We start from the raw sequence: 25,307 nt of genomic DNA, 5'->3' as shown, positions 1-25,307 counted from the left end.
TTCAGATTACAGAGAAGATGCACCATATAAGTGATGCAGCCAATTAAATAACTTTCGAATGACTTCTAAGTCACTGCGGGATTATCGCTAATGAACGGGACGATCAAGCTGCCCGTTCAGCCCATACTGAGGACCACCACGTATCAATACCACTTTCTAGAACTGACGCAGCACGGAAGCTCCGCCTGCTTGCTCGCCAGTGCACCACATCGCAATGGAATGATCCACATTTCAGGAATTACCGGCTATGCTCCCTTCATCTCACATTAAGCCTTCGAGTTCCATCGAAGTTTCGCCGTGGAGATGCCACGCTTTTGTATAGAGTGTGGTTGGGCGTTGCTTTTACCAAAGCCTATGCGTTTTGCATAGGGATGACCGACACCGCAACCTGTGTCCACTGCGGCCATGAAGAATCGATTGGCCATATTTTGTGCGACTTCCCGCAGTAGAGTCCACAGGGGCAATGCCTTCGCCACGAACTCAACCAGCTGGACGACCGACCACTATCGGAAGAAGGAATTCTACACGATCGACAGGATCTAACGTCACAGAAAAAGGCCGTGCAAGCACTACTGTGCTTCTTGCTATCTACCGGCCTTTGTGAACGACTCTAACTGGAACGCCCTTCGTGTGTGTGTCTCTGTGTGTGTATTTTTTTATCCCTTTCCTCGCTGTCCAACCCCAGTGTAGGGTAGCAAACCGGAGACTAATATCTGGTTAACCTCCCTGCCTTTCCTCTCTCTCTCTCTCTCTCTCTCTCTCTCTCTGCAGAAGTGCTTGTATTTAAAGTGGCCGGAAGCACCAACTGTTCAGCAGTCGAGATAAGCAAGAGACGTTTAGAGTATTGGTGTAAAAAAAGCAGGGAAGAGATTGATATGACCGGATCCGTTGCAAGCAAAGGTAGCGTTACAAGGTGGATATAGAAGTCTTGAGGAAGAGGGGAAAAATAATGAGATGTATACAAAAATGCTAGAATTAAAAGCCTGCACAGCGTACCTGATTAACTCAAGCAGGCTATGTTACTGTTTGATACTGCTCCGTTTGAAAGGGGATGTCAGTAAATCATCATCATCATTGAGGACACGTTTTATTAGAATTATGATAAGATATCTACTCGGCTGTCGGCTTGGGCTCCGCTGGCCAACTTGAAGCCCTTGGGTTCAGGGATAGCATTGAGAAAGCAAACATGCCGCAACAGAGATAAATAAAAGGCGGTTATAGTTTTGGTGGCACAAGAAGCAAGGATATCACAAACAACGGAGGCGTACAAAAACGCAGTTCCCTATAATGGCTAAAAAATTTTGATGCTGGGATTTTTCTTCGATAAGAAAATTATAGGTAACACATTCGGCAAAATGAGAAAAGCTTGGTGGCACAAGCCACCGCCCCGTTTCAAAGGGGATGCCCATAGCATTCACCCCGCATCCATCCATCTATTAGCCGTTAGCGTTTCGGCCCGTTCGGCTATTATAAAGGACTCGTTTGAACCGCGCAGTGCAGCCTATCTTAACATTAGCGTTGGTCGCGCGCTAACGCTAACGCAAGCGTTTTACGCCATACGAAAACTATCTAATGCAATGCAAACAACTTTTGTTGAATGTACAAGCAAGGCAAGGCGTTGGCGTCTGATAACAGTTTTCAAGTAGCGTATAGGGATACGTCATTTCAAAACTGTTATCACATGGAAATGCCTTGGCTGCGCAGCACTCTCTCAGTACGCTTCCTTGTACATGCAGCATTATGCCAAAAGGAAAGATTTAGCCTGTGGTTAGACGCGTTCTACGTGCGGTAATGCGAGAGTGCTCAAGCTCGCTCCTTGCGCTCTGCCAAGTGCACTTGGCGAAGGATAAGGTACAGAGAACCTCGCGGAAACGCGCCACTGCGACTCTCGCTAGTTGAAGTAATCGTCGCTCGAGCAGCTTCCGAGTGTTGTGACGATCGAACCGGGAGGACACGACATCGTCGCGTCCAGGAAAAGAGGCACTGGCACGCGGCTTGAGCGTGGCCCTGAGCGTGCCTCGTTCTCTGTACAACATCCTCCAATATTAGGCATCATTCCCCCCCCCCAACCCTCCTTTCTTTTCCAAGCGTACACACAAACACGCTTTCCGTAGGCTTTTCGCACAAATGGAACTTCTAGTTAAGCCCCAGTCTTTATTTTTATGCGGCTATTTTTATTCCGCTCGTGTTGCTTTTGTCTCTTCTTGTCAATTAGATGTAAAAAAAATGGAAGTTGGGCCCAGAAAGGGGCCGTGGCTATTGCAAAACCTTAGCTAAGAAAAATGACTAAAATAAAAAAAATGTATTGAACATAAACAAAACATTGTCAAATATATACAACGAAATAGCAAAAACTAACAAATGAAGTCCTTGGATCATGTACAGAATTGAGGAAAAAAAGAGAAAACACTAAGGTATAAGACTTCAAGAACAACGCATGAAGAGGCCATGGGAACATATATCGAGGACCTTACAAATGCCTTTAAACTTTAGTTTACGAGGTCATCTCCACGTAACTCTATTTAGTAGTAGTAGTAGTAGCAGTAGTAGTAGTTACTGCTAACAGGCAAGAGCATCAGCATGAGGGGTATCGTAATTAGTAGTATATGCAGTTGTGGTAGGGTGCGCTTTGCCAATGTATCGTTATCGCATGCCACGCTCAGTTGAAAAGGAAATAGGCCACAGCGGCTTCAGCAGAACCGAGCAGTGCAACGCGGGAAGGACTGCAGCACTGTGGTCTGTAGAGACATCTACAAAGGAAAGACCGGATCACATGGAGCAGGATTGCGCTCTTAGGACATGGCGCTGCTTACGGATAATAAACTGTGATGTCGACTGAGTTAACCAGATGCCCAGCTGTGTTTGTGATAGGTTGGCAAACGTCTTAGCAACGCGAGACATCAGCTAGGGTAAGCGTGACCTCAAGGGAGCAGCAATGCAAGTTCACTACGTATGAATCACCGAGCCATTAACCTCTAAAAACTGTATAAAAACAGGCGTTTCTCTCCTACACATAATAAAAAAAGGATTTTTCACTCGCCACTGCTTCGTACTAGCTCAAACTTGACAGCAGGATCGCTTTTTGTTGTTCTGATCATTCAATATATTGACTTGACCCCGTAAATAGCCTTGTTGTCAAAGAATAAATGCATATTTGCCTTCCTGAGCGCCCCTTGAGGATGATGATGATAATGATTAATATGATGATTATGTTTATTGACATCATCTTCGAAACGCGGCAGGGACAAATAGTCACCTAGCCTGCTTGATTTATTCAGGTTTTACTACATCTATCGATACCTAGCCTTTTGCCTATCTGCTCTCGATCGTAACTTTCGTACTTAAAACACCTATCCTATGTTGGACCATTACGTGCGCTGGCAATGACTCCGGGTCTATGAGCCTGTTTCCTGTTTTTTTTTTTACACCAATACCCGAATCGTGCCATACTTACCTCGACTGCTCGCCAGTCCATCTGCTTCCAGTTCTTTGAATCCCAACGATTCTGGAAGGTGGACAGTCCCTACGGATCTCACTGTAGGTAAAAATCTCGGCATTTCACTGCGATGTTCTTTTTTCTTTTTTGCAGCACATACACATGCCTCATCTTGTGGCGCATATCTGCTCCGGTATGTTTTTGTCCTCAGGCAGTTGCGCGAGCCTCAAATAGCAAGGCACTCCCCTTTGCGCAATCAGACAGATTTTCCTTCTTGATCTCTTTCTTGCCGTTTTTGTAAATCTCCACGTCTTTTTTTTTTTTCAAAGCGTTAGCATGAGGAATGTAAGATTAGAAAAAAAATGTACGTCCTGTGTGGAAAGCTGGTCACGTGGTTTATGTATACATACACTTTTCAACTGACGGTAGTCTGCTTTGGACCACCGTCAGTTGCACTTCGCTGTCGAAGAGGCTGGGCGTGTGTTGACTGAGCTCCTGAACAACATTTTGCACTGAGGTGAATGCGGTTTATATCATGGAACCTCAAAGAGGTGCGACGTAACGCTAACGCATTCGTCTGCATTGATTCCCGAATCGCAACCGAATTTTTACTTACATCCGTTTCACCCAATTTACCGTCTCCGTTTCTCTCACTTTCCTGTTTATGTCTCCTGGTTGTCTGTATACACTATGAATTACCCTGTACCTGATTGCCAACTTTCTGGACCCCTTCCACCATTCCGGGTTCGCGATTTTACGGTGCAGATATCTGTGCACTTTCGCCGACCATTTCTTTTCATTCATAATTCTTTGTCTTTCTTCAAAACTAATCTTGCTCACCACTTCTCTGACTAGAAAAGACGCCCAACCCGTGTCACCTTGCACTGACTCATTTGTGGTTTTAGCGAGGAATCCGAAGCCAGTCAGCCCAGCACCCTCTGGTTGACCTTCAACTCAGATCACTCTGTTTTATCGCTTATGGCGAGGGGCGGCATTCACGAAATCTTGCTCATTTCGCATTGGTATGGCCGACAACGCTCTCTGCAATGCCTGTCTTTGCGAGGAGACGCTAGAACACATTTTGTGCGACTGTCCTGAATATAATGTTCAGAGACAGTCCCTGGCGTCCGTTCTGGCGCACCTTGACAATAGACCTTTCCCAGTTGTAACGATTTTCACATGTCGCCGACGGAAGACATCGCAGCTGAAGGCGACGAAGGTACTACTTCGGTTTTTGAAAGAGACGGGCTTGGACAAGCGGCTGTGACAGTGATGTCACGAACCATGCAAGAGTGACGGACTCTAACGGGCGATGTATGTGCTATGCTATGTGCTCTCTGTCTCTCTCCTTTCCCCATCTTTCATCCCCCCATCGCGCTCCCATGTGTAGGGTGGCAAACCGGTTGAGCTAAACTGGTTAACCTTCCTGCTTTTCCTTCTCCACTTTTTCCTTCCTTCCTTCAACTGAGATAAGATTTCTGATTTATAGAATGGAATTGCATTTGCGAACGTTAGCGCTGGCACCACTGCACTTTTCCAAATTCCTCGCACCACATACCTGGTATTTATTGTAGCATAAAAGTGGGTCTATGTTTCATTATTGCTGTATTCCACTTACGTTTCATATTTATATTACCTTGTTGGTGTTTAGCAGGTCTTTCCTTCGTTTATGTATACACTAAGGTATCTATATTGCTTCGCAATGGGCACGACTTTATGTTGCATTGATACCACGTGATCACTCGTCTCTTTATTAAAGATCATAATTCTTTATTTCGCTGCGCTAAATTTAAGGCCTACATTCGTCGCTGCATTGCCACTTACTTATTCTTATTACTTATAACTTATTCGGAAGTCTCTGTAAATTCCTTAAATTGTCCGCTAGTAGCCCTATGTCGTACCATACATCAGCCCAGGGACCTTCTGTTGCACATTTGGCCGATTACAGGTGCAAGATAGATCAAAACCTAATTCACTGCTTTTCAGCATGTCTTTCTATGCACTTAACATAAAACGTGAACAACAATGGAGGCAAAGGACATACTTCATTCAGTCCTCGATGGATTTCCACAACTTCATTGCATTCACGGCCTTCCCATACAATTTGTACTCGGTTGTCCCAATATAACTCACTCGAAAGCTGCAAGAAATCGTCGTCTATGTCCTCGTGCTTGAGAGTATCCCATAGCGATTCCCTGTCTACGTTATCGTAAGCTCTCTTAACATCCAGAAATGCTATCCATGAGTCACTTACCTGTGACTCATGCAACTGTGAAGAGACGTCGAGCTCGTGTTGTGTTTATGTAATCGTTATGACATCTAACGCGACGTTCTTCGGAGGGTGTTAAACGACTTAGACAGCCGACCATTTTCAGAGATAAAGATTCTTGTACCTTGACCCCACGCGTCGCAGCCTTACAAGGTGACCCGGGCACAGCTACTACGACTCATGAAATGGACTGTCCTGAGTGACTGATTGTGGGCGTGAAGTGATGGACAACCGTACGTGTTCGCACTCAGAGTAACTTATTCTCTCCCTCTCCTTTGTTTTTTTTTTTCGTCCCTTAAACCCCTTCTCCCGTGTGGGGTAGCCAACCGGACCGGAGGTCTGTTTGACCTCCCTACAGCTAATTCTTTCCTTCTTTTCCTCCTCCTTACATAAACGTCTATTCTGAGGTGCCTAAATCTCTATGCACTTAAGTTAATTAAGACAAACATATCCTCGACGTGTCTTCGTGGTCTGACCCATTTTGTAGTTTCTCCAGTATAACATTTTTCAACACCCACTGCGAAAGCCATAATTTTTATGGCTTGCATTGCCATTCTATATATCACCGGAGTTACTGTAACTGGCCTGTGCGAGCTTGTTTTATCCTTATCACATTTGCCCGTATACATAAGGTTCATTCTCTTTTCACGCCACCCAAACGGAATGTTCTTTGCTTTAATTACTTGCTCTGCAGCATTAGTCAGCACTGCCTCGCTCTTTGGATCCAGCTGTTTGATTAGCTGTAGTATTTCACCCTGTCTTGCGGTCGTGTTCTTAAGGACATTTCGTCTGCTTTTATCGAGTAAAAGCTTTCTACGCTAAAATTTGGTTTCTCAGACTTCTTAGTTGCTGGATCTCTTTGAGTCTGGACAACGCTGTATTTCTTGCCGAAGTTTTCCCTAATATTGTCTGTGATGTACCGCAGCGGATCGTCTCCTTCGAAGACGTTACCGTCTTCATACCTTGTAGCTGTTTGCGAATTTTCAGTTGGAGCTCCAAGAGCCTTTACATAATTGCAAAATATTTTTGGTTCACCTTTATCTTTTTTGCGAATGTCATGCACCTAACTTTCACTTGCACATATAATAGGAACACTTGCGCATATGAAGGCGACTCATACCGGCCGGTACTTAAAGGGACACTAAAGGTTACTATGAAGTCAAGTTAAAGTGATAAAGCAATGCTCTAGAACATCTAAGGCGTCAATATAATCGCGAACAGAGCTTTAGTAACCGAAAAATTGAGGTAAATGCATGACACGATTTGAGACCCCCCCAGCGACATTCCGGTACTAGCCCGATGACGAAGGCAATCCTCATCATAATTTGTCACTATTACTCAACTACTCATATTAAAAAGATCATTTCATTAGGTTATAAGACGGAAGAAAATGCTACTTTTCCACTTCTGTTCAATTCTAAGAAAAAAATGACATTTTGACGTTACCCTTCAGTAGTATGGGTGGCCGAAAGGTTCTGTTTTAGCTCGATTCTACGCGCTCTACTCTGCGCCGCGCGCGCTTTGGAGTTTCAGTTGCTTCGTTATCGCGTCGTGCTGCGCTGGTTCCGCTGGCTCGCGAAACTTGCATTTGGAACAATCAGCGAGAATGCCACTTCCATGTGATGTCGTGGGATACGCGAACGGTCCGGGAACTTGGCCAAGGGCGGTTGCAGCGGCGAATCCCACGTTGCTTATCACTGTGTGCCAACGAGTGAACCTCCCCGTTCGAAGTCGTTAAGTGCCTTACCTCTGCAACAGCGCGTTGGCAAAGAGCCGAAAAATTTCATAGTGTGCTCGCTGCACCCTCGTCCAGAGGATTACGAATTCAACGCCGGCTTACTTAAGTCGTGTGCAGTGCCTTTCAAAGCAATGCTTTCCCGTTGCGCTGTTCCGTCGGTCTTGCCTGCATTCTCCGAAGCGCAATAACAACTGCAGGGCGAAGACAGGGCAGCGAGTGCGGCATTTGGTTTTCATGAAGGAAAAGCTACAAATGTGCGAATATGTACAGCCATGACATACAGTTGCCGTCGTAGTAGTACGCAACGACGCCGGCAGCGCGAGCCCTCAGCAGCAGGTCACGTTCATATTTGCTTAAATCGCTGAAGTCGAGCCCAGCATCGCGAGCCAATGCGTCGTTGTCATGGTCGTCCATTGTAACGAGCGTCAAAGTTGGTGTCATAAAATAAAGAACCAGCTTATCGTCGTGCACTTTCCCTTCGGCTAGCTACCATAGTTCCACTTTCGCGCTGCTGTCGGCTCTGTTTATGGCCGCGCATTTGCGTTTTGCGCAGAAAAGCTGCAGCGGCGTCTGCGGGCGCCGGTTTACTCACCGACGGCGCAACGTCACTATGAGACCATGACGTCACCACTCCTCGATCGGAGGGCGGGCGATTTGAACTGCGCTAAAGGTACGCGGACGCTTCAGAACGCATTTTTCCTTAAAATAAGTCTCTTCTTCGCATGAAACAAGCGTTTCGAGGTTTCTGGGATGGTATTTCAACAGTCCACATTGACTTAATGTTAACCTTTAGTGTCCCTTTAAACTCCAATTCATGTCACTCGGCTTGCCACAAGCAATCCGTTGTCTCATCTCTCCTGACGCGGGCCACACGCATCTGCTCAAGTGACCACGAAATGCAGAACGAACTGAAGACAATTCGTCACGAATTATCCAGGAACGGGTACCGCAAGAAGTTTATTAACAAAATGGAAGCTCGTGTCCTCCATCCAAAGCCGGCTCAAGGCAAGTCGTTCACGAAACGCACTGGCGTCCCATACGTGCCTGGCGTCAGCGAAGCTCTTAGCCGCGTATTCTCAAGATACGATCTTAGAATAGCACACATGCCATCCAAAAAGCTCAGAAATCAGCTTGTTAACGTAAAGGATCGGCTTGAAATCAAGAATTACCCCGGTGTCATCTTCAAGGTACCATGCGCAGACTGCAGCTGGAGTTACATCGGTGAAACCGGCAAATTCACGAGAAGATTCAAAGAGCACCAGAGGGACGTCTCGAACAAGAAAAACGCCTCGAACGCCCTTGCCGAACCCGCCGATTATCACAGTCACCGCATCGATTGGGAAGACGCTGCTATAATGGCTAAGGGAAAGACTCCGATGACGCGACTCTTGTTAGAATTTTTATTTATTCAAACTACGGACAACAGTATCAACAGGACTGATGTAAATTTGCCTGCCAACTACACCCGTTCTCTACGCCACCTTTTGGCATAAAAACGACTTGCGGCTCTTTCCCGCTTTTAGTGTGATCAAGGAACCCGTATGGGTCCCGAAACATCTCTGTGTTATTTTCACCTTGACTTGGTCCGTGACCGGCAATTTCTTCAGAAACACCTACATCGCTCCTACCGTACCACGCCGGCGTCGCAAAGGAACTAATGAGGATTGCGACAGTCTTCTTTGCCTCGACTCGGACCACTGTCAAATTTGTGCGCATGCGCGAGAGAGGCATGTGACAGTCTTTCAATCCACCCGATTCACCTTGACCACAGCCGAACTAAAGCCCCTTTTTACGCCGAACCATGCGCTCCGCCCCCCGCCCCACTACCTTGCGAGGGTTGACTGACACCTAGACATTCATCACCTCTCAATAACAGGTGTGGCGGGCGTTTGTGTGCGCATTAACTTTTGGGAACTTCGCGCAGAGGGAGGAGTGCAGTTCCCGGAAGGGGGATGGCCGAGGTTGAAAAAGAACCTGACAATACATGCAGCCGGTTTAATTTTTTTTTTGTGCATTCGGGGGCTGTATAATTTTATCTTTCGAGACAATTGTTGTTCTGAAAACCGACTAGTTTCTACACATGTAATAAAAATAGAAAAATTAGATCATATAGCGCAAATTATGCGGTTATTTATATTTTGCGCAAAAGCATCCTTTAGCACTTGCAGCTTTCAAAGACAAAAATTTGCTTCGTGGAGCCCAGCGCAAAATAATGTTGAAGTCTATTGTAGTAGTATTTTTATAGTTGAATAGATGTCCAAAGCGTGGCGGCTATGACGTTACCGGTTTTCAGACGCCCGAAGCACGGCAAAAGCATGGCTTTTGGTATCCTGACTCTTGGTATCCGGAATTCCATAATTACGGGTGTCATAAGGGCACCGCAACACCTTGTCGGAGCTCAGAATTTTATCACCGTGTTATGAAGTGAAAGCACTGAGTACTAAGAGTGCATAATTATCCCTTTTCGATCTGTTTTCTCACACAGCAAGCTACCATCGCCATAAAGTAGATCAGCTGACATAGTTACTTTGCCTTTACTTTGATGCGACGTGTTATTAGTTTCCTTTAATGTGCCGAAGCCGTCGGTAGGAGGCAGGGACGAAAGCGTGCGAATAGGGACGCGAACAAAGCTACATTTTTTATACAGTAAGGATAATTTCTTTTTTTTCCCCCAGAAAGGTTTCACTTGCAAAGAATTCAGCTTTTCTTTCTTGTCAACCTGTGCGCTTAATCAGGTCAACACTCGCTCTCACTCAGCAGCAGCTGTATTTTTCAGCCTTTTGGATATTTGAGCGGCAACGTTCCAGCGCCGCGTTATCCTGAGCTTCGGCTCTTTTTCTTCTTTTTAACAAATTTCGCGACGCTACTGTGCTGACACGTTCCAGCTCAGGGCGTACTAAATATATCGCGGAGTGCACTGACCTGATTAGCTCGTTGCAAAGCTAAATGGTGGCCTTGCAATAGCAGTGCGTGGTAAGGGCGGATTTACGCTCGAGCCCCACGCCACAACACCCACCTGCCCGCATGCGTGTGGTCGGGTGAAAATTTGCCCGTTTCGCAGACTGGTACACACATTGCGGTTTACACTGCATGTGCGAGCCCAGTGTATACCAAAATATGTGAACCAGTGCGCGAAGTAAGCAGTTTTCCGCACGACCGCACGCGTGCGGGAAGCGGGCGGTGTCACAGCTCCAGCGTAAATCGGCCTTTCATTAACCAGCCCTAAGGCCGGGATAAAGCTGTGTAACTGGTGCGTGGCCTGCACAGTGCTCCGCAATCACACCGGTCAGTTGGTTCAGCGCAAGTGATTTTCTCGAAGTGTGCTGATGTCACCACACGCTCACGTAATCTAGTAGGAGCTTCAAAAAGATTAGATCTAACAGTTTGCGAACATATTTCTTTTAACATTTTAGTAGCACTCCGTCAACAATTCGCTACGGACTTGTATGGGAACTGTGATTTAAAACAAAGAGCCAGATTCCCGAGTATGTCATATATCGGCATTAATGTGTGTTAGAAGAATTTATCCAAAACTCTCAAGTTACTTCCCATTCTAAATATTTTTTGGCAAACAGTACGAGCTGTAGACGTACTGAGGATACATGTCCTTCAGAAAAAAATATTTTGATGATCTATAGTAAAACATTCTTTACACAAAAGTAACGAGTTGTTTGACGGAGTACTAAAGTTATTTAGACAAAAGATAGAAGAAGATATGTTAACGGGGCACTTAAAATATTCTATATACATAAGTAAAAAGGAAGCCTTTTAACGGTGTATCTAAAATATTCTTTATACAAAAGTAAGAAGGAAGTCTTTTAACGGAGTACTTAAGATATTCTTCATACAAAAGTAAGAAGGAAGTCTTTTAACGGTGTGTTTATAATATTCTTTATACAGAAGTAAGAAGGAAGTATTTTAACTGTGTACTTAAAATATTCTTTATGCAAAAGTAAGAAGGAAGTGTTCTGACGGTGTATTTAAAATATTCTTTATACAAAGTAAGAAGAAAATCTCTTAATAGTGTACTTAAAATATTCTTTATACAAAAGTAAGAAGGAAGTCTTTTAACGGTCTACTTAAAACATTCGTTATACAATAGTAAGAAGGAAATATTTTGAGAGTGTATGAACAAATGCTACTAGAATGTAAAAGTAAATAGATTGTCAGTAAAGTAAATAGAAAGTTGCTAGAAGTTCTAAATACTGTTAATAGACATTTTTGTAAGGGAACTACAGCAAGAGGCCTATAGACGAAGGCAGCTTGACATTTCTTTTTCTTTCTTCTTGTAAACCAGGAAAGTAACCGTGCAAGCGTTATACATTGAACGGTCCGAGCAGTAAAACACGATCCTGTTGCGAAATTTGAGCAAGAGCTGAGCAGAAGTAAACACTCAACAATTTTTTTTTTTTAATGATGTGCCGGGAAAAGCGCACGTCCCTGTACATATTATAGTTTTCAAGCTATATAGACCTCCAGGGCCCAGCATTACTTGCCATTTCTTTTCCGAAGTGACATTTATGGCAACAGGAGAGAGCAGGCTATTAATGATTGAACGCAGGAATACCCTGCTGTATACCCTATAGTTTGTGCGTATGTGATAATTTTTGTATAAACCTCAGTTATTGCCTTACATTTACTTTCCATATAGTTTCTAATTAAAATAATGTTCAGAACTACCTACAGCTCTGCATTGAGGCGGAAAACATCGCTTTCGTTGCATCGTCGTTTTACCAGCACTTGCAACGCCGTCAGCTGTACGGAGCGCGTGCCGCTTGGTTCAAGCATTTGTGTTGGTATCGCGGGCATTGGTTAGCGTTACAAAGCTTAGGGAAAACTGCATTTACGTTGCCCCTTGAGTACGGCTAAGACAAGCGATGTTTTTTCCGCTCCACAGCTGGCTTTCGAGCGCCATGCTCGTGTACATTGCGGGGTCAGAACTTGAAGCACATGCGGAGGACCTCGAGTTTCCCATGCAGCCGTTTCAAAGCGCAATGACGAGTGAGCAAGGCCCAGGCGCCGTGACGCACCGAGGAAAGAATGTGCCGGTGATTTGGAGGGAAGGTGGGGGGGGAGGGGGTATTGGCACGTGGCTCAAGCGTGGCCATGATCGAAGGCGCATTATCCCAAGTGTTTGCATAAGTGCGCATCGGAAGATCTCCGTTGCGGGCCCTCAATCTGAACTCTCTCCAAGGAGAACCTTCTTTCCTTTTTCCCGGCAAGACCGCCCAAAATAGCAACTCGTGTGCGTCTGAAACATATGGCTTGCTCCACGACGCCCATTACAGTTGTTGACCGTGCCTGAGTGCACGTGCCAAGCCGTACAACGGATTCGTGTGCACCCGACTGCAGGTGAAGGGAAAACTTATTGGCAAAATTTTTATTCGCGGTTGTGCAGCTAAAAAGCATAATGGCGGCTTTGTCGTGCTCGAGATAGGCTTCACACGTGACTTCTATAGGGTTCTATGAAATATATAATTAGGTCATTTTGATTTCACAGTGGACTACTGCACCAAAACAAGACCACCTATGAGGGCCAGCAGACATCCGGGCAGGCGGATGCCCCGAGCACTTTCGAATTTTACACTTTGAGATTTATGTTCTCATGCCTATGCAAAAACAACCCCCGTGTCCGTATACCATAAGGCACGTCAAGTATCCCCAGGTAACTACTATCAATGCGGATCTCTCTACCATGATGCCCTTTATAGCAAAGTGGAAGTTTTAGGACGCTTTAATGAGCGATAACAATGTTCAACGGCTGTATAATACGCAAATCGCTTACCGTTCTACCATTAAACGCTGGAGGTGCGCTGCTATGGGCAGCACAGTAAAGTACGTCTTTATGCATACAGACTAAAAAATTGCAACTGTGCACATCAATTGACGCTCCACCTATTTATTTGTGCTGCAGTGTGAAAGCATGGGTATATAGAATGTCACATGGAGTGTTGTCGCCCTTATCAACATGCGACACTATGCTTCAACACTTTTCTTCTTAGAGTTAGCGGGCTGTCTCGATAGAATAGGCGTACCAATTCCTTTGAGGCCCGTGCATCACGTTAACCCAAAACCTTTCAAAGAAGTAAGACGAGCTAAGGGCACTTGCTTTACTTTCACATATAATGGTACGGTATATGCCAACTAATTAGTGTGTTTCGGGTGGCAACGATGTCTGTCAATTAGTTATTTCCTGGCGCTGGCAGAGAGAGAGAGAGAGAAGGAGGAAGGGATAAAGGAACGTAGGAGGTTAGCCAGGATAGCGGTCAGTTTGCTATCCCGCACTGGGCTTGGAAAACGGGCCGGAGAACCTGATAAATGTAGCAGCTGGTAGAGACTTGTGCGCACAAGGAACATTTGGCGGCGTCCTCAGCGATGTGCCCACCCGAATATGAAGTACACCAGTGGCCTCATCGCCTTGTAAGCAGAGAGGACGCGAATTTACTGTTCATGTGTCGTCGTCTCAGACACTTGTCGGTCGTTTGATTGTCTCAGTGCCATGAAGAGTAATAATCTCTGTGCCCTAAAATAGGGATCCCGCCGTGACAGGTGCTCAATGATTGCCTCACAACCACGAGCGTTACAAGAGGCGCTATCAATTCCAGTATGTGCGGAATAGACGCTTAATTGAGGGCGTCTACACTGAAGATCAGCAGCGTTAGTTGTAGCTCATGATGTCGCCAGATGCTCGCTTGCAGAAGGCAGGTAAGGCCATGTGTCCCTTTATGAGGCCTGCTTCTCAGACAGTCTCTTTTCTCGCATGCAGATATCCTTGTTATCCTCAGTGATGTGTAACTCGCCCTTTGGGGTGAAAAAAAAACTTTCTCTGTTTTTGGTGTATGCTTGAAAAATCAAAGAGCGCCTCTCTTTCTCTAGACAGGACTAGCGACCTGTCCACTGTATGTTAAATGTAAATTAACTTCTCTATTTCGTTCTAAAGTTAAGCAATTGGGGAAACAGAAGCAATGCTCAGAAATTGCAAAAGCTCTCTCCGCACTCCCACTGTCGTGAAGTGAACACATTGGGTCAGTTGCCCACAAAGTATATCTCGACTCGAGGACAGCTTTGCTACGTAGAGCTATAATTTTACTGGGGAACGAGGGGGTAGCAACGACGCGTGCTAACCTCTTTAACACTGGCGGGAGAACCTGCTTAGCGGCCGCCTAACCCGGAAGTCACTGCTAGTGATACATGTGGACGGCCGACAGTCGATAGCGTAGGACTTCATCGAGGCGTCAAAGCGAGCACTGGTTACACCGGTCCTACTTTTTCAACCGTCCTACTCGGCACTCCTGCTCGCTTACGAAGGCGGCGTCCAGCTCTTTGACTGCAGACTAGGTCTGCTTGCACAACCGTGCCTCTGAGCAGAGCCGGGTGTCAGCGAACCACAGGTGTTTCGTCGCACGTTGCTGCGTATGCACCGGCGAATCAGCTTATCGGGGCACTCACTACGCACTCGGTTAGCCAACAATGCGAGTAAAGGCTCGCCCACTGAATAACACGGTGTTGAAGGTGGCCTTCCCGTTTGTCCTCTATTCAGCCGCAAAGACGTCCGAAATTCCGCTTCCTCAGAGCAAACATTCTCGGAGCAACACTTTGGGAGAAAGAAAGTATGAATACGCGATGAGGGGAACCGTCGAACTATAGAAGTTATATCTTCTTACTGTATAGATTACATAATCATCTCAGCTTCACGCGCATCTACGGGAACACTCATGGATTCAATTTGTGGGCGTTTCCTCGTGCCATTCGATTGTGGAACGCTCTCCCTGATTTCATCGTCTCCGAATCTAATCCCGATAAATACCGCCAGTTCATCAGTTCATATTCCACCGCCTAACTTCAATAAAGTGCATGGTGCATTCTCTTCTGTTTTCCAGTTATATGCTTTCTTGTTTATGAGCTCATTATATCGCTTATTATTCTTGTATTTTTTCAGTATTGTGTAGTATTTGTAGTGGAGTGGCTACATATTTTTTACATCGTTTATCGAAAGAACTGTATCGTTTGTCTTTCTTCTGATATGTACATTACAGACCCTGTTATTTTTGTACAATGGTTTAGTGCTTGTATAAGACGTGCATACATTTTTCCTCCGTCTATTAATAATGCATGTCTATTATGTTTTGTTATATGCCCTATATACTCTTTCAATATTTTTGTAACGCCCCCCCCCCCCCCTTACGCAATGCCTCATACGAGGCCTGTAAGAACAGTTCAAATAAATAAATATGAAACCGTGAGCCTCTAGATCACTCCACTCAAACTTATCGATACGATAGAGCTGACCTCCACTCGGTTATTTCCATGAAAAGCGTGCGTGCTATTAACAGGAAGCGTCACTTGCTTAGCCATGTACAGCTTTTAATTTTCGACGTGTGGATGAGGAGGCCTCTTGACCTACGCTGCCCGCTGCGACAATCGTGAACCAACTCGTTCAGGCAGTGTACCTGTGACGTCGGTTCCACTGTCCCAAGACTAACAAGAACATACGTACACACTGAGGTATAAAGGCTGGTTTCGCGAAGCAACTCCTCCGGGAAATTTGGCTATTGAAACACACGTCCTTCTAGTTGGAAGCGCTAAAAGCGAAGTTTGCCGTGGATGGCCGCCACTGTGTGTGTATATATATATATATCGTTTTTGCGCAAGACTCCCTGTTGCGCGACCATGTTTTCTTTTCTGTTCGATAGCACTGCGATGACGCAAGGACGCACTGCTTCGTCTTCTACGGCCTCGGCCTCCCTCTGGGTCTCTTGCCAGAAACTCTCACCACGAGTGACGCGAGTCCAATAAACCCTTTCTGGCATTGCGTCATGTGCGTACTATACGATACGCAACACACGCTTGCTAAGAAGCTAGCACGCGAGCGCACGGCGACCGCAGCCGCGCGATTCCATCTGGGCCGCCTCGGTAAACACTTGGCAAGTCGTTCACTCGACGTGCGTGGTCGACAGAACGAGTCAGCGCACGAGGGGGTTTGTCTGCACTCGCCGCCGGCTCACTGGCGGCGCGTCTCCAGTACGCGCGGCGGCGCCTTCTAACCTGGTTACCCACACGCCGGCCGCCGCCGTTGTCCCTGACACACACTCTTGGCCCAGACTCTTGCGCAGCGGCCAGATGGAAAACCAGTTCAAGCAGATCCGGGCCCCGCTTCCGCGCCGGGCCGACGAACTCCCCCAGCGCGGTGCCGAGCCTTGCGTGAGCTTCTGTCTCACCGGCATTGTTTTCCGACCAGGCGTCGCCGTGTTTGGGTCCAAGGTTGTCGCAGGGGCGAGAGCCGCCCAGGGCTTTCCGCGGTGGTTCGCTGCCCGGTCGCAGACATTGCGCACATCGCGCGGATTATTGTGTCGGTGGGTCACCGATCTGGGGCGGCAGCTATAGAAGTGGGCGTGGAACCACAGCGGATCACGTGCAACGATATTACTGGTTATTACTCTAAAGACCCTGGTCACGGACCCTATGGGAAGCCAGCGCTGCTCAGGAGGCGCTATATACGACTGGTTGAATGCCATAGAAAAGAAATATGCTGGCGCCGTCCGATAAGGGACGCCAGGAATATAGTAAAATATATTGAATGATGACACGCGCGCACGTATCAACGCTTGGTTACATGGGGCGTGTCCGGCCAAGTTCTTTAAGAGGGCTGCTTCTTAGCCGAGTTGGAAATGCATACTGTGCTCGGGTGCACATTGAAGACGAGAACAGAGTATGGCCGCACGTGTAGCGCTCCCGTATGTTTATATGTGGGCCATACTCCATAGTGTTCCATACATTTACTTGAGGCAACATTGGCGCGAGTGTCTACTAGAGCTGCAAGCATGGGCAGTTCAGCCAGCATGGGAAAGATGGGTGTAGTACATGGATTTGGCGTAAACTTCTTCCTTCTGGCTTTAAATGGCTTCGTGAGTTTTCAAATTGATCATTTTTAAGAAAGTACTGCGTTGTAATTAATTACGTAAACATTATTAAAATTGTGCGACGGCAGGATGGAAACACAGGACTTCTAGCACAGAAGCCCGATAGTGAAGCCATTACGCTACGGACGCATGGACAAGCGGAGTCACTGCAGTTAGCAGCGTTTATGCGTGCTTGCAAAGTCTTATTACATTTCACTTTAAAAAAGTATAAATCGCTTTGAAATCTGTGCCAATTTAGGTCCAGATAAAGCGCATTAAACGAAGCCACAAGAATGTCTGAAGCCTCAAGCACGAAGATCACGCAATTCCATGTACTACCCATCATTCCCATGGTGGCTGAACGATAGCGGCGCCAGAGTTGCCTCTAGTAATTATTGTAGGAAACTCTATGCCTGACTCTGTCCTCGTCTTCGAACCGTACCCTAGAAACGGCCAAACTCAGTCCGTAGCAATGCGCGTTCCGAGGAGCAAATGCACTCTTACGTTCTAGCCAGTACCCAGTCATGTCAAACCCTGGGAAATGTGCGTCAAGACGAGTGATGAATTTGCTGATGCAAAACCGAAGCACTTCCTACCAAGAACTGTTTTCTGCAGCTAGGCGGTGTGTTACGGCGCTGCTAACATGCCTAGTTTCAGCGCTGGTTGCATGCCTATAGATGGGGAAAAATGTAGTTGCGTTAAATATATCGCACCGGAAGCAACTGAAAAGCATGCCTACAAATGAACTTCAAAAGCTCATATTAACGTATTAGTAAATTTACAGTTATAAAGTTATTTACCAGATCACTACAAATTAGGTAATCAAGGAGTACACAAAATTAGTAGTAGTGTATTTTGAACAGCATAATACACCAGTGCCAGTCTGTTCAGTTTAATCAGTGATGAAGTCACGAGAATATACCACTATGTACACAGCTGTCTCATATGTATATATTAAGCGCGAAAGTCGGCTAATAGAACAGAGCATGATATTGTATAGTTTCATGATCTTAAACAATAGTTTTATAGACCAGAATCTGCTACTATAGCACACTAATTTAGAGCAGGCGCCGTGAATCTCGAACCCAGTCGCCAGTAGGCGGCGCAATCCAATCTGGACTGCCAATTTTATGACGGGCAGCTGACGGCAAAACTACGGCGAGCGAACGCGTGCGATAAGAACAGACTGAACATTATCGCTTTTGTTCTTCAGTTCTTTCTAGCATTTCCCGCAGTTTTCATCAGAAGATGGCAGCCTCCTACAAGCGCCGCAAATTGCGGCCTATAGCGTATACAAACAACGGTAAAAGGTGTGCGCTTAGGGAAATACCTTCTGCGGCACCATTGCCACTCGATATCATGATGCATGCTGCAATGTGCACTTCTTAGAGCCAAGTACTAACCACTGCGCTATCATGCAACTTTCGGACTGGGTTATCGGGTTTGCGCCCCACATGGGCTTTATAAGATTGGTGGCGTCTTTGCATATATTTCAGGGGCCACAACAGGAAATACATATACTTGGTGAATGGGTTTACGTGCTTGGGCAGCATCACGGAGTCAAAGACCTGCACACAAGCCAGTCGCCCTAAGTATATTCACTGCGTTGTGGGCCAACGAGCTTTGGAGACGGTGTTCAATGTAGCGTTCTCACATAGCGCGAACGATCGTCCACTCGTGCTGGCGAGCAGCGTATCTGCACGTAAATAACGCGACCACAAATGTAGCGCGAGGGGGAATTTCTGTATTTCAGAAAAAAATCTGAAAAAAATGTTACAATTATAATGCAAGTGATGCCGCAAGCAAACACGAAAGGACGCATAAAAACTGATGCCCACAGCGCTATACTCATCATCACTGATCACTGCCGTCGCCAAATAAAGTGAAAGGAAGAAGGCCGCTGGCTTAGTCAATGTCCGCCAAAGCAGCGTTGTCGTCCGCGACACCCATTAAGGTTATATGAAAAACAGTGCTTAAAAATATGCCCGGGACACAATCGAACACGGCAAAGCATTTCGCGGATTGCGCGCTGATGCACCGCGCGACTTCGAAGGCCGCTCCCTTGACGCATCTGCACAACAGCGTCTATCGTCTTGCTTAAGGTCGCGATTAATACGCCGTAATCGCATTGATGTGGCACTAACAGCGTTTTAAACTCGGAGAAGAAACACGGCGCGAAATGCCCAGTGGCAGCTATAGCCAACTAAGGTAATTGTTCTTGCAAATAATGTTGAGGACAGTGGCACAATAGGTGGTCGATGTTTGCGCGGCCACAGACATTACTCGGAGGACTGACAGCCATTTCAATTAGTACATGCAGTTGCGCAAGTAGCGCATGAGACCTGCACAATAAATGCTTTGTTCCTAGCGGTAAACGATTGCTTCACATATATCTGCGAATGCTTATTCTAACCGACGCTGCATGAAACAGTGCATGCGACGCTTGTGTCGTGCATAATATTGCGCCGTAGCCGATGCTACACCAGGAAGAACATGCGCCTGAACAACTATCACTCTAAGAAAAATCCCGGGGAAAACGGGAGTAACTGCGCCGTTAGTCCTAAAAAGGGCGCTTTCGTCCCTCAAAGGACTAACTGCATGAATGTGCGGGCCGTGTGCAAATTTCGGAGAGTAAGTGTTTAGTCCCTGCTCGGAAAGAGAGCAATGGGAGGACGAACGGCAACAGTTACTCCCCAGGCACTTCGCTGTTTTCGTCCGTGTCATGGAGCGATGCGGCGAAAACGGTATTGTCTATAAATCGTGAATGGCTCGAAGTTCGTGCATTGTCTATTGAACTACATGCAAAGCAGCACCTTGCCTCTTCGTGAGAAAATTACGTGAAACTTAAAACTGGAATGTGAAGAGGCATGCCCTTCGTGCGCACCCCATAAGTGAGCGATACACATTAAACGCGCAAGTCACTGATAGACGGCTAGATTTTCTTGGTCTATAGTACCTAAGTTCCTTTCGTTCCAAGGAGGTTGCGAACTGAAGCGATGTGTAGCTCAAACGGCACGCGCTAAGCGACAGAGAAATTGCTTTTTTCTGTCGTCTTCGGTGCCCCGTTTGAGCTCGCTACACGTATACATGGCGTAGTGCCTCAGTTTAAATCACCCTAAAAATACTCGGGCTGATTTCTCTTCGCAGTCGCTTATGGTTGCAAGTACACTCAACGTTAGACTCTGACTGCATAGCTTGCACAAAATAGTCACTTTTATATTGCCGCACTTGCGTTCCCATGCTTAACCTTGTGGAAATAGCCCGTCTTGTCAAGCAAGCGGCGTGGTGAAGTGGTTAGAGTACCTGACTTGTGAGCGAGAGGACGTGAGTTCGAATCCTGCTGTGGGGCATGTTTTTTTTTCAGCTCATTAATTTTTTTATTAGGGTATAAATGCCTATTTTAATTAATTACACCTGTGCGGAGCATCGGAACGAATTACAGTTACTCCCTTGAGGACCATCGGGCAGGGGCAACTGTTAGTCCCCGAAGGAGTAAGCGCATGGGGAGTAACAGTTCATCCCATGTCAGTTCGTCCCCAAAAGGACTAATGGTTGTGGCAAATCAGTTAGTCCCCAAAAGGACTAACCTCCCTACCCCTTTTAGTCCTTTTTTTCTTAGAGTGTATATGATTGGCTGACGTGCTATGGTTCGCTGACAATTGTTAGCTGATCTATAAAACAGCACCGAGGAGAAACAACTTAAACGAAGCAGGTGGTAAAAAGCAAAAGGCACAGTAGGAAATGATGAAAAAAAAAGTATCTATTTCCACTTAACCTCCAGACACCATACATGAAGTAGCAGGTTGACATCCATAGCTTACTGTGACCATATGACGTGCTCGAACAATGACTTGGCGTAAACCACTGGGTTCTTGCTTGAGAGAAATGTTAAAGTGCCCGAGCATCCTTAAATACTGCAAGGTGCATTTTTCGCACAAAAAAGTCTTCTAGCACTAAAGGTACACTAAAACACTAATGGTGCACTAAAGGTCTTCGACTAACGAGCGCACCATTTTAAAAACAAAAAAAAACATTCCGACAAAGTTAGGGTGCAAAAAGTGTTTCGACATACAATCCGTGCATCCTCGAGTGTGTTATTTCCTGATTGTGCACGAAACAGAGCATGGGGTACTGAGCATACACAGGACACCCGTTGCGTTCTTTAATACGGAGGGCAGACTGTTAGGTAACTTCGGTTCGATATTTTTAAAACGGGCCAATAATTCGCGCCATCTGCATTTATTTGGATTAAATTCTATAGAGCTTTACTTGACGAAACCACCACCTGGTCACCACCACCGTAATGTTAGACTTCGGGTTAATTTCGATCACTTGGCGGGTACCTAAAAACGCCCATGCGCTGTGCACTAGCGAGTACTTAGTGCACATCGCAGGGGCGCTTTTTGGAATGTGGCCACCATGGCTGAGATTGAACGCACGACTTTGTGCTCAGCAGCGCACCGCCATAGCCATTGAGCTATCTAGACGCGTTATACAGTTGTCGACACAGCGGTTCACATCTTCTATTGCATGCAAGAGGTCTAACAAATGCAAAAGAGAGAAAAAAGAAAGAGAAAATAAACCATCCATCGCTGCGCGTTGTATACACCTTCATATTCGCCTAGAACCGCATTAACGCCACTCTAGTGATAGTCACGTTATACACGGAAGAAAAAGGTTCTAAGAACCAATAGACAGAACACGCACACGGTACGTATTTTCCGGGGTGTTTTGGAGCAAGCACGGTCGACGCGTCTGCGTATACAGACGTGCACACGCACGCGTGCGGCGTAAGCACATGTGGCCTGCGGCTTTCATCGCGTCACCTGGTCAGGCGGGGCCGCGGGCGGACGTGTTCGTAAGCACGCAGCCCGTTTATCAACGCGTACCGAAACTGCGGCCTCTCGATGGTCATTTGGACATGAGCCTTCGAAGGTTGTGTTCTGTGAATACTGACCAAGAACGGCAGTCTCGAGAAAGGCCCGTGGAATTGTTTTATTTTTAATGCGAATAAAGTAATTCCAGCGTGGCTTATGCGAAAATTTCTCGTGTGTGTATTTGAAACTGAAAAGAATAAAAACAAAATAGGATTGTGCATTTGCTGCACACGGCCCTTGGCAACAATGTTTCTCAGTCTCCTCGCTCAATGCAAAGGCATAGGATGTCACTGTGTGCGGCCGGGGTCAGGTCGGATTGGGAAAAGAGCGCTACTTGCGATATTCGGGTCTGTCTCAAATAGGAACTCAGACTGCCACCTGGGTGATCGTGTCACCGTCAGCATTCAGACAGTTCATTTCTGTTGACGTTTTACCTTTTGCTTTGGCCGTTTTGTTTTATTTGTGACTTTTGTCCGTTAATGCGAACTCTGACATGGCTGGTAACTGCCTTGTTAATGCGAATACGTTATGCGAAAAAGTTCGAAGCCCGAGCAGAAACACTAGCTAGCCGCACCGCCGCATGCTTGTCAACGCATTGGTTGCTTAACGAACCCTGTAATACGGAATCCATGCGTCAGTACTATCTTAATAATTAACGACTTAGAAATGAAAACACTGGGCTTTAATCTTTGAGAGTAAAGTACTGGTTCACGCGTCTTGCTGACTACTTGTTAAATTACATTGAGGGCACCTTCGGGTATTCAGAACTTCTATTATGTGCAAGAGTAAACGCCTGGCTGCTCGTATTATCGCGCTCCTTTACTAAACGAAGTTGTATTGGTATGGTACGCTTGGACCATCGTCATAAGGTGAACATCCCATTCCACAAAACGTCTACCTATGGTAATTCATTTCTTCCAAAATCATGCCAGGAATGGAATCACCTACCGGATCCACTAGTCTGTATAACTAACACAGATAACTTCCGTAAGGCACTTACTAATATTATCTAGTATGCCTTGATATGAATGTATAAGGAAGCAATTCCGCTTTCTCCTGAATATTATTGTTGATAAGCTTTCTTTTTTATTATCTACCTAATCTGCAAACATTGTGTATTGTATTATGCTTTATTTTCTATCATTCTGTGCTTATTGTCTCACTCTAACCTGTCCTATATACCATGTATTTATATTTAATCTGTATTACTGAAGTTTTCCGTTTTTCTTTGTATAATTATATTTTTACCGCATTATGCTTTTTTGTTTTTTGTGTCGCTCTCGAGTTATTTTTACGTTGTACCATGCATTGTCATCTAATTAGTATTCGTGTTTCCTTTCTCCTTTCTTGCATACTTATCTGTATTTATTAGCCCCTCCCCTCTATAATGCTTCATTGTAAGCCCTGAGGGTACTATAAATAAATAAATAAATAAATAAAACCCGTCTTTTCCACAACGAAGCAGTTCACTGTAAGCGGGCTTTGTTGTATCAGCAAATTCAGCTCCGATGGCTAACACTGCAAGAAGGGTGGTCAAGCGTATTTAGTATATTGTCGTCTTCAGGAACTTTAGCACGGATGCATGTGCTGTAACGTCGCTTTGCATTTTAAATGCTGAAGGGTTATTGCACGTGCTCAATATTACTTGTTTACGGGATATTTCCGTAAGCAAAGTTTACGGAGCTTAATTCCAATATCACCTCTTACTGTTGAGCGCCATTGCTACAACACCACACCGAGTCGCCCCCCCCCCCCCTTATCTTAAGAAGTGCGTCACAACACAAATTCTGCACTGACAAAATCGGAAATGCTGTAGACGCATGACCTCAAGTACTATGACAAAATTATTTTGATAGGGGACCTCGAAGAGAGGTAGCGTATAATCGATGCACGCTTTACTGACCCACAGTCAGGAATAAAACTTCACCCACATTTAAGGAATAATATTGACGGCAGGGGATTGAATTTGCTAAAGCGTGGAAAAAAGAAGCAAGTTCTGGTTTTCTGCGGAATTTCGGATCACATACGAATTACTTTTTTGTACTTTAGCTGTAGATAGATAAACGCTGGAGGTAGCTGAGTCAGCTGTCCCATGACACAGTTGAGCCTACCCCTTTCCTCATATAATACGCACATACCACAAACATACAAACATATTAAGTCTACAAAAGGAAACGTAAACACACACACACACACACACACACACACACACACACACACACACACACACACACACACACACACGCACACGCACAAGCACACACACACACACACACACACAAGCACGCACGCACGCACGCGCGCACGTGATTGTCACATTGTTCAAATAATCCTGGAGCAAACACTCATGTATGAATCGTTCCCACCAAAATATAGAAGTTAACTTGCGCAGAATGTATGCTTCTTGTGCTCTTTTGGTTAAAGCATGTTAACACTGTTCGTCTATTGGCGTGTAGTGGTGCTCTGGTAAATGTTAGATGTGCATAGGATAGCTATAGCGTTGAGTTTCTTTTCATTCCAGCTTTTTGCGTCCGTGATATAAGGAGTAGCCGGTACCTCTTCGTGTCGGCAACATGATCATCTTTACTGATACGACGACAACAAGGGCGGCGACGACAACAACAACAACAACAACAACTAGCAACAACTAGCAACAACAGCAACAACAGCAACAAACAAATTCGCGATAAATACAACTTCGTTTAGTAAAGGAGCGCGATAATACGAGCAGCCAGGCGTTTACTCTTGCACATAGAATACAAGACTTTAGCGAGTAAAACAAATAAAAACCCCCAGGGCACGAAAGGTAGGCTTTTTTCTGCTGGGATATTTTTTATTCCCTGTGGAGATCACTATCGTAGATAATATGGAGAGATTTTATCCTGTTTACGCAACCCACTTCTGAAGACCCACGAGCTTTCCGTCTAATTGCTCCGTGTATATTTTCTTTAACGCGTGTGCATGAAGATGATAACTGACCAGCGCTGCGTATAACGAGGTCGCGAGACCAATCGCTCTGGAATTTCTCAAGCTACGCGTTCTACGACTGTCCAACCACATTACACCGCCTGGAGATCTGTCCTCACTG

This window comes from Dermacentor variabilis, chromosome 1 (genome assembly GCF_050947875.1).
Source record: "Dermacentor variabilis isolate Ectoservices chromosome 1, ASM5094787v1, whole genome shotgun sequence".
NCBI lineage: Eukaryota > Metazoa > Arthropoda > Arachnida > Ixodida > Ixodidae > Dermacentor > Dermacentor variabilis.
The sequence above is the reverse complement of the archived record's forward strand: the minus strand, read 5'-3'. Positions refer to the sequence as shown.